Source organism: Aulostomus chinensis, chromosome 1, assembly GCF_037954235.1.
Source record: "Aulostomus chinensis isolate RoL2024-O1b breed Wild chromosome 1, RoL_Achi_v1.0, whole genome shotgun sequence".
In the NCBI taxonomy this organism is placed as follows: domain Eukaryota; kingdom Metazoa; phylum Chordata; class Actinopteri; order Syngnathiformes; family Aulostomidae; genus Aulostomus; species Aulostomus chinensis.
The window spans coordinates 25,596,768-25,610,761 of NC_141320.1; the positions used below are offsets into that span (position 1 = coordinate 25,596,768).

General features: G+C 45.6%; 1 non-coding gene across 1 annotated transcript; it reads right to left on the minus strand.

The window, feature by feature from the left end:
• Positions 1-7,568: 7,568 nt before the first annotated feature.
• Positions 7,569-7,640, minus strand: trnaa-ugc (transfer RNA alanine (anticodon UGC)). Its single transcript has one exon. It is a non-coding gene; the product is annotated as a tRNA-Ala (tRNA).
• Between the last annotated feature and the right edge of the window lie 6,354 nt (positions 7,641-13,994).

A 13,994-nucleotide genomic window follows, 5' to 3' on the forward strand; every position in this document is an offset into this window, starting at 1 on the left:
TGTTGAACTGGACCTGTTCTACTTGTAAAGTGTAACTTTTGTTATTTGGTGCTTTACAGGGTGATGACTTGACTTCATTGCAGCTTTGACCTGAGCAGGTGTTCATCCTCATCTCAGTAACAGGGGACACTTTATCACACCAGTGGACAAACATCAGCATTCATCACCCAGCAGCTCCTCTGATCAACAGAACAAGCTAAAGTATTGTGGAGAATGAGGGCATCGATCCCTCTACCTCTCACATGCTAAGCGAGCGCTCTACCATTTGAGCTAATTCCCCTGTTAAGGAGCACAGCAGATGATGCATGTTGACCTTCATCATGGTTGAATGAGCATCACCAGTTGAAGCTTCTCTGGTTGACCAATGTAATGGAGACCAAGGGTTCCATGACATGAATGATTAATTGAAGGTAGCATTTGTCTTGGTATTAACAGTTTATGTAAATTAGAGGCACACACACATTGTTACATGTACCGTAAATGACCAATTTGTAGCCCGGGCGTTTAAAAGAGACCAGGGGCCCGTTTCACAAAGCAGGTTTAGAGTGCTGCTCAGTAAAGTTGCCATGACTTGAGATTCTCTTCCTGCTGGGTCCATTTCAACATTCTTATCCTTCCTATCACTGGAGATAAAGTATCAGTCAGGGCTGTACTTGATTAGTACTGCATATAGTACACATCAGTCACTGCCATTACACAGTGGAATGGTAGTTGAAGTACTGTTTAGCAGCAAGCTGAAAACTGTTGTGGTCTTTGACAGTTCTCTTGTTTCTGAATGACAATCCTGTGAAGGAGAATCATGGAGACATCCTAAAAATGGCTGAGGTCTCTGAGCTGCAGCAGGTCTGAGCTGCTTTTGATGCCCAGATGATGAGGAGGCAGTGAATGGTGGGTTTGGTGGAGCTGGAAAAAGGCTGCAGGTGGTGAGGGGTCTGCTGGTGTCAGGACTTCCTCTCCAGGTCTGAGGGCTTCCCCCTGCAGTTCCCACAAACACCACAACAGTCCTGGAACCCCTGCAGATGGTGGAGGACCATGATGACCCCGATGCACCATCAGGCCATCAAAAACCAGTCCTGATGGTCAAAAAGGTCCCTCCACTCATCCAGGGTCAACTCTAGAAGAAGCTTCTGGAACAGATGAGCAAACACTCTCAAATATAAATCCTGATGTAAACACACTGGCAAACCAACGTTTCCCACAATGTTGATTTTTACAATTTCCTTCAATGTTTGAAAACCATCAAAGTGGACAAAACCCAGATGGTCCAAACCTGTTTCCTGTCTCCTGCCATTGTGGAGAGCCTCTGTTCTGTCCTGCTGCTGTCCAGTTGTCTCTACTGAGCTCCTCTGCTGGTTCCACCTTGAAGAGGGTCTGAGCTAAAACTGAACCTTGGGGAACTTCAACCTTTGATCTCAGAGTTTTGTGTTTGATCTTAGAAGTCTTTGTTCTCTCAATGTCAAGTGTTTTATTCTTTTTGCTGTTTTCCCCACACTTGAAGGAGAGTTGTACCAATCAAGACCATCAGGCAGGAATGCACTCCAAACCAAACTGCTTTTTCTCGTTTTTATTTTTTCTTCATTTTTTCATCCACACCTACTGATCTTGGATCTGCTGCCCGTTCCTGCCTGGTAAAAGAAGGAGCCAGCACCTGGTTCTCCAGGCTGAATGAACTCCAGGACGTTGGCCAGCTGGCACCAGGCGCTGACCCAGGTCCTGCATGGGAGATACTGTCAGTTCTGTTCTGCCCTGCTCACAACCACAGGCTGGTGTTGAGGCCTGCAGCAACCAGGGCCCCAGTCACCAAGAGTATAAAGGCTGGTCATTGTGGCAGTGGGAGGAGTCAAAATGAAGACAGACCAATGTGAGCAGGACGTTCCTGGAGAAGTCAGAAGAACTTGACCATGTTTCCTACAGTACCCAGGAGGCCTGGTAGTTGTTGAAGGAAGCTCTAAAAGCAAAGAGCAGACAGCAGGACATCAAAAGAGAAGATCCAGACATAATCCTCCTCTGAGTCCACAGACCTGAGCACTCTGACTAACAGGTTACCTCCTGGTTATCAGGGTGAAGTCAATAAAATAATTAATAATAATAATAAAAGAAATAAATAATACTAAATCAAGGCCTATTTAATAAATGGTGGTGCAGAGGAAGCGTGCTGGGACCAGAACCCAGAGGTTGATGGATCAAAACTGTCCTCTGGTAAAAGAAAGTAGTTTTTTTTTTCAAATGTGAATCTGTTAAAAAGAGGTGGAAATCAGAATTCAAATCATTGAGAGAGTTAATAACATTCCACTTTACCACTGAAGCAAAAGTAGACTTCAGAAGGTTTTAGTGATTCAACATAGCAGCTAAGTTTCCATTTCTGTACTGATTGTCTGCAATGGTTCGTGGGGGTGGAGCCTATCACAGCTGACATCAGGTGAGGAGGGGGTTCACCCTTGATGGGTCGCCAGTCCATCCCAGGACCAACACACACAGACAGACAACCATTCACACTCACAGTCATTCAGAGTGTTCAGGTAACCACTACCCTCTTGATGTCTTTGGACTGTGGGAGGAAGCTGGAGAACCAGAGAGAACCCACACAGAGACAGGGAAAACCTACAGGAGGGGTGGAGATGCAGGGGCAGCAAAGTTGAATGAAGCAGGATCACCTGGCAGGTCTCAGCTGGAGGTGATGACATCACTGGCCTCAGTCCTCACCAGTGCTCTGCCTAGCAACAGGGACGATGGGGAGAAACCAGTAGAAGCACTCTGAGAGTTGGAGACAGCAGGAGGAGAGAGACCATGACAGAGTCACCCATGGGAAACTGTTGGATCCACTCAGGACAGGCTGCTCCAGAGGTGGAGGCACCTGTACAGGGTGCTGGCACAGGTCTGGAAAGTCTTAAAAAAATGTGTGTGAAAGTATGGAAAACTTTTCTCTGGTAGGAGAATTTTAGAGGCACTCAAAGGCACATAATCTTGTCATTGCACGTAATCTTGTGGAATCTCTTTCAATACTCCAGTGGTGTTTAAGTGGTGACAATATGGGTTAGTGACTGGGAGTGTGTGTGTGTGTGTGTGTGTGTGTGTGTGTGTGTGTGTGTGTGTGTGTGTGTGTGTCTGTGTCTGTTTGTGTGTGTGTTTATATGCAAATCTTTCCATGGAACAACGGTTTTTATTTGAAGAAAGAGCCTCCAGATCAAAGTCAGAATTGATGATGATGTCATCAGGGGGCTTTTATTGTTTATTTATTTGTACCTAGAATTCTGTCTTTGATCTCAGGAGGACATGAAAGAAACTCAACTTTAAAAAGTATATGAGAGCATTCAGCTTGGTTAGAAAACATTTTGACTGTTGAACAGCAGAGTTTGTTAGAAACAGTTTACAACACTCAGAATTAAATTGAAGACACAAAAACCTTCCACACTTAAATCCTGTCTCTAACTTCAAACTGGGGATGAACATTTTTATAATCAATCTGTCTCTATGTGTTGGCCCTGCCATGGACTGGTGACCTGTCCAGGATAAACCCCGCCCCTCACCTGAAGGCTGCTGGGATAGGCTCCACCCTCACGAACCATTGCAGATCATCAATAACCAAAGCTACTAAGGAGGATTACAGAGTTTGGGAGTCAGTGACTTCATAGAGTCTAACAAAGGGTTGAACCTGAATGAGACAGTCACCCTTCAACATGGGGCCATGGCAGAGGGAACCAAGAACACTACAATGGGGGTGAGAGTGGAGCCATGATGGATTCACAGTTCATCACCTCCACCATCATGTGGACCACCTGATCACCTCTCCCTCAACCTCTAAATAACTCATTCCCTGACCGGGAATCGAACCTAGGCTGCGGCGGTGAGAGCGCCGAATCCTAGCCACTAGACCATCAGGGACCACACTGACCTCTCCAACAACAGAGACTATAGACAATGACTCAAGAACACAGGACTCTGTGGTCTCAGCTTGAGATGCAGAGGGTCCACCAAGACCACCAGACACCTCAGCCCCCTAAAGACAGTCCACCCCCAGGATCCTGCCCCCTCTGCTCCAACTCAGCCCTCCATTCATAACATGACTTTCGCTACGTCCGAACTGCCAAGTACCAACATACGTCCTCCTGCTACGACCTAAACATGGCGGCACCACTCAGACACCCGAGAAGATTGGTGGGGAAGCACGACCTCTGCTGGCAGAGCACAGACACCGCAATTAGGTAGACAGCACCAACGAAAGCCCCACCTGCTGGCCTGACTGTGGTACTGCACTCCACTCTGAACAAACCCTTCACTCATTCTCTATTATTAAGCACACTAACGCACCTGTACAGGTGTGTTCACATGATATACATATTATATATTTATGCTTGGCCGTTTTTGATGAACTTGGGCGGTACTCTGGCGCAGGGATGAGGTCATGGAGCTGATCTGGGAGCAGTCCTGATGTTAAATGCTGTGATGAAGGACAGAGTGGTGGCAAAATGGGTCAATTTTAAATTGTCAACAGTTTAACGTTGTTGGCAGGACTCCAACCTGAGCAGGGAGACCCCAAAGGATTTCTAGTCCATCGCCTTCACCACTCGGCCACAACGACCACATTCACACACATTTGTAGGAGACTGAAATTAGACAATGAAAGTTCATGTCAGCACAGTCAAATATTTTTTGTCCTCTCTCAAAGACAAACTATTTGTGTGTGTGTGTGTGTGTGTGTGTGTGTGTGTGTGTGTGTGTGTCAGTGTTGTGACTGAGCAGTGAAGAAGACGACCTTCTGACTCCATTTCCTTTGTTGCTCTTCTATCAGTTCCTCAGTTTCACTCATCAAGTGAAGCAGCTTTGACAGGTTTACTTCTCTGTGTGTTCACAACTTTGGTCTTTAAACTCCTGACAAACTCACCACGTCACACATTTGGTGAATTAAAGCAACAAATAATGACATCATGATGATTCAGGTTAGGGGGGCACGGCCTGGAGGCAGAGTGGCCATCTAGCAGAGTTGCTGGTTCAGTTCTCACTTCAGCTGGTGACCATGTTGAAGTGTCCTTGAGCAAGACACTGAGCCCCTCATTGCTCCTGATGACCAGCATCCAAGACCAACAAGCTTCTGATTGGCTCTGATTCTCTGAGGCAAAGTCCAACACAGGAAACAGAAACTCTTGAGGTTGTCTCACATTTTTTAAAGAAACTCAGCACAGGACAGTGATAGGAGGCTTGTTTCCTTGATGTGGGCTTCACCTCCACTGCTGTCCACATTTAAATGCTGGCTGATGCTGGTCCCCTGTTGAAACCTGGACCAGACCAGGGACCTTCAGACCTTCAGTCTAACGCTGTTCCAGCATTGGATGAAAGAGAGTGGTCCTCTCATCTTCTTCAACACTGACTTGTTCTACCAGGACAAGAGAATCTGAGCTTGGATGTCATTTAGCAGTCAAAGGCTTGTTAAACTGGTCAACATCAGCTGGTGTTCACTCTGATGATGTAGCGATGGTCTGGATTCTTCCTTCTGGAGCACCAAGCTGCTGGGAAGAAGCCTGATGATGTCAGAGTTGTGTTCAGTGGCTCCTGCTGGGTCCATTTCTGACAAATGGGCTCCAAAGAGTTCAGCTGTTTCAAAGGCTAAGAGAAAGCAGCACATCATGGTGGTCAGGAGACGAGGTGGCCGAGTGGTTAAGGTGATGGACTGCTGATCCATTGAGCTCTGCAGGCGTGGGTTCCAATCCCATCCTCGTCGTAGGAGACTTTGGTTTCTGCTCCTAGATTCTGGAACGACTCTGAACTGTGAGGCTTTTCAAGAGGAGATCCTGCAGCACCAGAGAGCTGCAGTACCAGGACCCCACAGCACCACCTACTGAATTGGATGATAAAATGCAGTTCTGGGACTTTTGTTTTTTGGTGACAGCGCCACCTATCGAATTACATGATAGCAAAATACTACTTTTTAACTGTAGTATTAAAGGTTTATTCCACCAAAATACTACTTCCTGTCCTTTAATTTCTAACTACTGTATGAAAGGTTTATTCCAATTCCTCCAAAATACTTTCTAATTTATAGTTTTAAAGGTTCGTTACACCAAAATACTTTCTAATTTATAGTTTTAAAGGTTCGTTCCACCAAAATACTTTCTAATTTATAGTTTTAAAGGTTCGTTCCACCAAAATACTTTCTAATTTATAGTTTTAAAGGTTTGTTCCACCAAAATACTTTCTAATTTATAGTTTTAAAGGTTCATTCCACCAAAATACTGCTTTCTGTCCAACTTCTCAGTTTTAAAGGTTCCTTCAGTTGAGGGCTCCTGGTTCTGTGTGAGGGGTTGAGGGTCGATATGGGATGATGAGGAAGATTTCATGTCACGATGGTCCTGCTAAAGTAACTGAGAGTCATGATATCAAACAATGTCATCAAAATATGCTTGAACTCTTAAAATGGCAATAAAATCTACTGGAATCATTTTAGCACAAACACTTTTATTGTGATTTTGTGAGCATCATTTTTCAAACATGATAACATAAACTTTAAAAAGGGTCCATTCACTAACACTCTTACTTGAAGGTAGTCACTGATATCAGTAAATAGCTGATAAAGATTTGTGTTCATGTTTTAATTCTCTACTCTGACCTGTGCTGAGACACTGGACCAGAGAGGAAGACCTGCTCAGCCTCCTGCATGGACCAGTTCTGCAGCTCAGTGATGACGACGAGGGATTCAGCATTGAGTTCATTTTTAAACTTTTTGGAGGAAACACCTGTAAATTAACCAGCAGTTACTGGTGATGCTTCACAGTTTCCAAGCTCAAACGGCCTCCTGCTTGTTGGACTCACAATTTCAAAAAATGTAGACATCAAAAGTCAAATCATGTTTTTGTTTTGTTTTGTGTTGTTTTGTTTTTTACTGGAGGAAAACTTCAAATTGTGATGATGTGTCTGACTTAGAAACTGAACCCCCAAAAATCAAAAAGTCTCCTTCTTCTGTGCCGTGATCTCTGAGCTGATCATGATTGATCTCATCAATAATCCTTGGCAGCCGACCAGTCACACACAGCCCCCCCCCCACACACACACACACTGAGACATGCAGCAGCTCACAGTAACTGCCTCAGTCACACAGCAGATAGACTCCTTTCTATAACAAGATGAGCAGTAGAAATGGATGGAAGTGATGATGAACTGATGAACAGGTGATTTGTCCAAAAGTCAACATCAGATTCATTTCCAGTCTGTGGAAGCAGTTTCATCTTGAGGTTCCAGGTAGGAACAGCCAGCTGTGGGCTGACACACATCTCTTCAGGAGCACTTCTATGCTCCAAACTTGCCAGGTTGAATTGTGTCTGTATTCTGAGGGCAGCAGGAGGACGGAGGAGTGAGGACACACACTTTTGGAACTGAGAGCAGCTGTGTGTGGGATTTCCCCAGCAAAGATGAAACCAGCTCCTTCATGCTGGCTATGAAGGCTCACAGTCACACTGACCCAGCTACAAATACTTTGATATGCAACAGACTGGTTTCTCTTCTGGTAGTTCGTTATCGACTGTTGTCACATTTATGGATCAATTTAGCTGGTAAGATGAAGGCTCCAAAGGACCAGCTGGAGATGCCGGGGATTGAACCCGGGGCCTCATACATGCAAAGCATGCGCTCTACCACTGAGCTACATCCCCTCTGTCAGAGTCACTGTTTAACTGATGCAGCAACACAAACACAGACACAACATTTTTTTTAATTATTATTCTTCATTTTAGGGAAAAAAGGAAGTCAGCCTGTGATCTCAAAGGCTCTGTGATCTCAGGAGTTTCACTGTGATGTCAGCCCTCACAACCTTAGACCACAGAGGCAAGTCAGGCTCCAGGAAGCTGAGGCTGCTCCGTTCTCAGTCCAGTCCAGAGTGAAGGTTTCCCTCTCAGAAGCTTTCCAATCCAGCCCAGATCCTCTCTGACTAGCAGGAGTCTTTGACCAGGAAATGAGAATTATATTGAACATCTGCTCATCCTCAGAATGAAGTAAAAGTATTTGTGTTCCTAAAATAATGTACAGATGTTAAGATCAATTATTAACATTGATTGACAGCTCATAACAACTGGTAGTACAAGTACACAGTAGAGACGACTGTAGGAAGTAGCAGTTGTGAGCCTTGAAGAAAATGCAGTAAAGACAGGAAGCCCCCATCACATTGTCAGTGTTTCAGTGACTGGCATTGTGAAGAGACTGAGACAAAGTCAGTTATGAATGGAGGGCTGAGTTGGAGCAGAGGGGGGCAGGATCCTGGGGGTGGACTGTCTTTAGGAGGCTGAGGTGTCTGGTGGTCTTGGTGGACCCTCTGCATCTCAAGCTGAGACCACAGAGTCCTGTGTTCTTGAGTCATTGTCTATAGTCTCTGTTGTTGGAGAGGTCAGTGTGGTCCCTGATGGTCTAGTGGCTAGCATTCGGCGCTCTCACCGCCGCGGCCCGGGTTCGATTCCCGGTCAGGGAATGAGTTATTTAGAGGTTGAGGGAGAGGTGATCAGGTGGTCCACATGATGGTGGAGGTGATGAACTGTGAGTCCATCATGGCTCCACTCTCACCCCCATTGTAGTGTTCTTGGTTCACTCTGCCATGGCCCCATGTTGAAGGGTGACTGTCTCATTCAGGTTCAACCCTTTGTTTGACTCTATTAAGTCACTGACTCCTGCAAGGACAAACTGTAATCCTCCTTTGTAGCTTTGGTTCCTTGCAGCACAGAAAGTCTGTTCACTGATGTAGGAACTGGAAAACTTAGAGCTCCGTTCCTTCCTACACTGAGCAGAACAAACACAGAACAGAGAGCAGTTCCTCCTACAGTTCTCAGAAAGTCTGAGGGCACCAAAGAAAGGAGAGATATGCAGTCAATGTTGAATTATTTTACATTTCTTATATTTGATCAAAGATAGAACTTAATAAGCTGCCATCGACCTTGATGATCAACTCCTTCACTGTGTGGGAGGTTCAGAGTCCCTGGTTTGATTGCAGCTTTGACCTGAGCAGGTGTTCATCCTCATCTCAGTAACAGGGGACACTTTATCACACCAGTGGACAAACATCAGCATTCATCACCCAGCAGCTCCTCTGATCAACAGACCAAGCTGAAGTATTCTGAGAAGGAGGGCATGGATCCCTCTACCTCTCACATGCTAAGCTAGCACTCTACCATTGGAGCTAAGTCCCCTTTTGAGCTTCCATTTGAGTTTTCTGTTCCCATCTCTATGGTAACGGTCAGTTTTGACCCACATCTTCAATCAGCTGTAAAATTCACTAAAAACAATTTTCTATCATCCAAGTTGTTTCCATCTCTTGGTTTCCTTGGTAGGCTTCCTTATCCATGGAAATATTGATTTGAATATTTTGTTGTGAGCCTCTGGACCTTTTTTTAATCAGTAAACCCTCGATTTCAATTAAAAAAATGATAAAATGAACCTTTGGGTTTGGCATAAAAGTCTTTTTTTCAGCAACAGAACTTTAATATAAACACTAAATGAAAAGCAGAACAGGCCAGAACACAAACTCTGCTCTGCCGTCCTTCCTGGTTACTGGGCATGGACTGCTGGAAGGGGCATTTTCCTCAGAAAGGGACAAGACGTTCATCCACTCTCACCTCTGGCCCTGGGTTGAATGTTGGTGCAAGGAGCTGCACCCATCTTTCCCAGACATCCCCAATGGGGGCAAGCTTGTCAGTTCTTGCTCCGGTGTCTCTGTCGTCAAATCTGAGGACTCTTGATGTTCGTTGAAAGTTCTGAAGTGGCCTTGTGGCCCGGAAAATATTTCTGCCTGTCGATGCGTCCCAGAGACGATCAGTGGCCTCACTGCAGGATCTGAACACTCCAGGAAGAAGAACACCAATAGAAGCATCCAGGTGTCCCTCATCAATGTCTTTCCTCTTGTCACCATGGACTTTTTTTCCTTTGAGGTTTGTCACAGCAATGCTGACTCTTTTTAGTGACAGTGGCATGAACAGAACCATCAACCATAAACAGCTCCAAACATGTCTTGATGTCACTGCCTCTCGTCACAGCAAACCTTGTGATTCCAGGGCTCATTTTGATGACATCAGCAGCAGCTGCCCTGCCATGTACATCAGGAGACACTGAGCTCCAGCCAATGTTCCCTCTAGTTTTTCATGTGTCTGGTTATCCTCACAAGCTCCCTGAGCTCACTGAGGACCACTGTGAGCACCGTCTGAGGTAGGACCTGCATGGAGGCCAGAGAGAGAGAAGAATCAGGGACAAGGATCTGTCGGTTTGCTGCTTTATGAAAATATTGTAAATGATTATTATTCTTCATAATATTGTTTTAGTAACCTGCTTAGGAGTTGTGAATGATGCAGAGTCCATGGGAAACAGCTAATGCTGTGGTACCCCCCCCCCAAGTTACTGTACAAACCTCAGAAACCTTTTGCCATAATAAGACAAGATGTTGTTATAGAGATGTAAAGATAAACCTATAGAGATGTACATGTATATAGATGTAGTCAAGTCAAGTCAGTTTTATTTGTATTGAACCAAATCACAACAAAGTTCTCTCATGACTCTTTACTAGTAGAGCAGGTCCAGCACCAAACTCCTTCAATGAACCTCCACCCAACAGTTCTCCACCAGCAGCACATACTGCAACAGTGGTGATGAAAACCTTCCTTTTAACAGGCAGGAACATCGAGCAGATCCAGGATCAGTGGGGATGGCCTTCTGCTTTGACCGGTTGGGGGGAAAGAGAGCAGGAGAGCGGGGCAGAGACAAAGACAGAGAATGGAGGAAGACAGATATACAGAAGGAAAGAGAGGGACAGAGATAAAGAGAGAGAGAAGGGAAGAGACTGATGGACAGACGATGAGCAGGTGGAGCTGCGGGTGGCAGCTTGAGCCTCTTCAGGTCTGCAGCCTCCTCCAGCAGCACCGACATCTGGGATGAAGGGAGAGGGAGTTAGTGACACATCTGAGTATGATTTATAAATGACAAATAAAGGAGGACAGAGAGGAGTAGAGAGAAGCCCAGTGCACCATGGGAGATCCCCCAGCAGCCTAAGCCTATAGCAGCATATCTAAGGGCCACCCTAAGCAGCCCAACTATAAGCCTGATCAAAAAGGTTGCTCTTAAAGGTCGAGAGGGTGTCTGCATCCTGTACTGAAACTGGGAGACGGTTCCACTGGAGGGGAGCCTGATAGCTGAAGGCTCTGGCTCCCAGTCTACTTTTAGAACTCTAGGAACCACCAGTAACCCTGCATCCTGGGAGCGAAGGGTTCTAGCTGGATAATAGGGGACTAGGAGCTCTGTCAGGTAGGAAGGAGCCTGATTGTTGAGGACTTTGATGGTAGAAGGAGAATTTAGAATTCTATTCTAAATTTGACAGGTAGCCATGCAGAGAAGCCAGTACAGGAGTACTGTCTACTAGTTCTAGTCAACACGCGGGCCGCAGCGTTCTGGACCAGCTGGAGAGTTTTCAGGACCTACTTCTTCTTTTGGTCACAGGTTTGAAGATACCTGTGGAAGTGAAAGGAAAGGCTGTGAGAGCCACACCTCTCCAGTGACCTGGGACATGATGGCAGTGGTGGGATTTGAACCCACGCCTCCTTAGAGACTGGAGCCTTAATTCAGCGCCTTAGACCGCTCGGCCACACTACCTCACTGTGCTGCTCTTTGAGTTGGTCTGCTAAAGGAATGTTGAAGAGGAAGTAACATAATGATATCAAACTGATTGATTTGTACAGAGCCTTTCTACCTCAGCAGCACTCAAGGAGCTGAACAATGTCCTCTCATTCACACACACTCACACACTGATGCTGAAGGCTGCCATGCAAGGAGCCAACCTACTCATCAGAAGTATTTAGGGGTTCAGTATCTTACTCAAGGACACTTTGACATGGTCACTGGAGAAAGTGAGGATCAAACCAGCCACCCTTTGGTTGCCAGACGGCCACGCTACTCCTGAGTCATGTGACCTGGATAAGATGGTGAACTACAGCTGATCGCCACGCTAGCAAACCTCTTTTGTTTGGTTTGGTTGTTGTTTAGTGACTGTGGATGAATACACAGGAGAAGTTGAGCATAAATTTGTGTTCCCTGTTCACTTGAATATATGCAGGAGTGTGAGGTGGAAATAATACTTGGAGGAGAATGAGAGTTCAGTCTCAGCGCGATGACCTGTGCTGACACTAAAACATGTCAGCCCACAGAACAAAGATGGCAGTCCTCTGGGAAAGCAGGTACACCACACATACATGAAGAAACCCTACAGGAAACAAATATGTTGCCAGAGACTTTTACTCTGTTTTTGTTGTTTACCCAAGTACAGGATTGGAGGGAGACTGATGGTCGCTGTTTGGGTTTTTGGAAAACAAGGAGGCTGTGGGTTCAAGCTGGATTCTCAGAGACGATTTCCCCAACCTCTACATTTGCATCGACACTGTCATCCAGTCACGTGACTGAAGTCATCCAGTCACGTGACTGAAGTCATCCAGTCATGTCAGTGATGTCATTTGGCAGGACTGTCATTGCCGTCTCATTCTAGAAAAGAATCCAGACTCCACCTGTGGCTCCATGATAACTGATGGACCTCTGGTTGGAGGCTGGACGATGATGTTTGGACTGGAAGGAAAACTCCTTGTCCAAATTCCATTGTGTTCAAGTTTAAAGTCCCACAATAAGAAGTAGCTGAATCTGACAGGTGGAGGTTTGGAACTACAAGATGGTGATGTTTCCTTGACTTGATGCTCTGACTGTCAGGGGGGATGACAGCTTCTTCTGCTGCTGCATCTGAGTGGCTATGATTGGAGCTTTTACCCTCCAAGGTTGTCTGGTTCCAGGTGAAATTTTAGAATTCCAGTCCCCAACCTGGGCTATTCTGAAACTCTTCTCCTGAATCACTCCTGAGCTGCAGCAAGAACAAATACCAGTGCCCAACCAGATCAACTTCATGGCTGCTAACAGCCTCACACACTTGATTTCCATCAATCTGGAGCCAAGAAGGCCCTCACCTGTGGTTCTCCTCCAGGAGGGTCCAGGTTCTGCCATTGTGGCTCCTGGTGCCACTGCGAGAGAGCCTCAGCTGCACACTGCAACATTTCAACAGGAGATTGACATTCCTTCAAATGTCCTGACATGTGATTCCAATGGTTCTGTTCCATATTTATATTTTAAAATGAATCACACAATGAAAGCTGCCTCAGCTGCTTTGAGAGAGAGAACAAGCTAAGAGATCTGAAACCAGTAAAATATGCTTTTCTGTGTGCAAACTAGTGAGGGGCATGGAAGGATATTTACCACCAATACAGAACCCAGACTTTAGTCATGTGATGAGATGGAGACTCTGATTATGAAGTTATGGACAAAATGTGACTTGAAAGAAAACACATTTCTTCAGCAGACTTTGATCCAACATTGAAGTTAGAGTTTGGTGGCTGCTCCATGTTGGAGGAAACCAGGCGATGTTGGACCATCACAGGGAAGCTCTTTTGCCTCCTCTGCTGCCAGTTCAACCACTCACTCCCATCAGTGGAGAGCAGCTTCAACTGGGTTTGGAATTTACCATTGTGGATGCATAGGAATGTGGAGAAAATGTCCTTTGTCAGAAGTGGGATTCGAACCCACGCCTCCAGGAGAGGCTGCAACCTGAACGCAGCGCCTTAGACCGCTCGGCCATCCTGACAGAAACTGAAAGTTGCAGACTGAATTAATTCACTGACAAAGTAGAATTTTTTTCCACAGGAGCTACTGGCTCCTTAGTTGTTGCATTTATTGTTAACATTAAACACACAGTCTGAGTTCATGGCAGTAAGAAATGATTTTCATTTTTCTAAAGGACAAGAAATGAACCAGAACATTAGAACCACATTGCATCTCTTGATCAGTTTGTTACATGGGACACATTCCAGACAGGAAGGTCCCACCAAGACTTGAACTGGGATCACTGGATCCAGAGTTCTCACCCTTCCACCATGGAACCAAACACAAGGAGGAGGTTCCTCTAAATACCACTTGACATCACCTGCAATCAACCTGTTGATATTTGG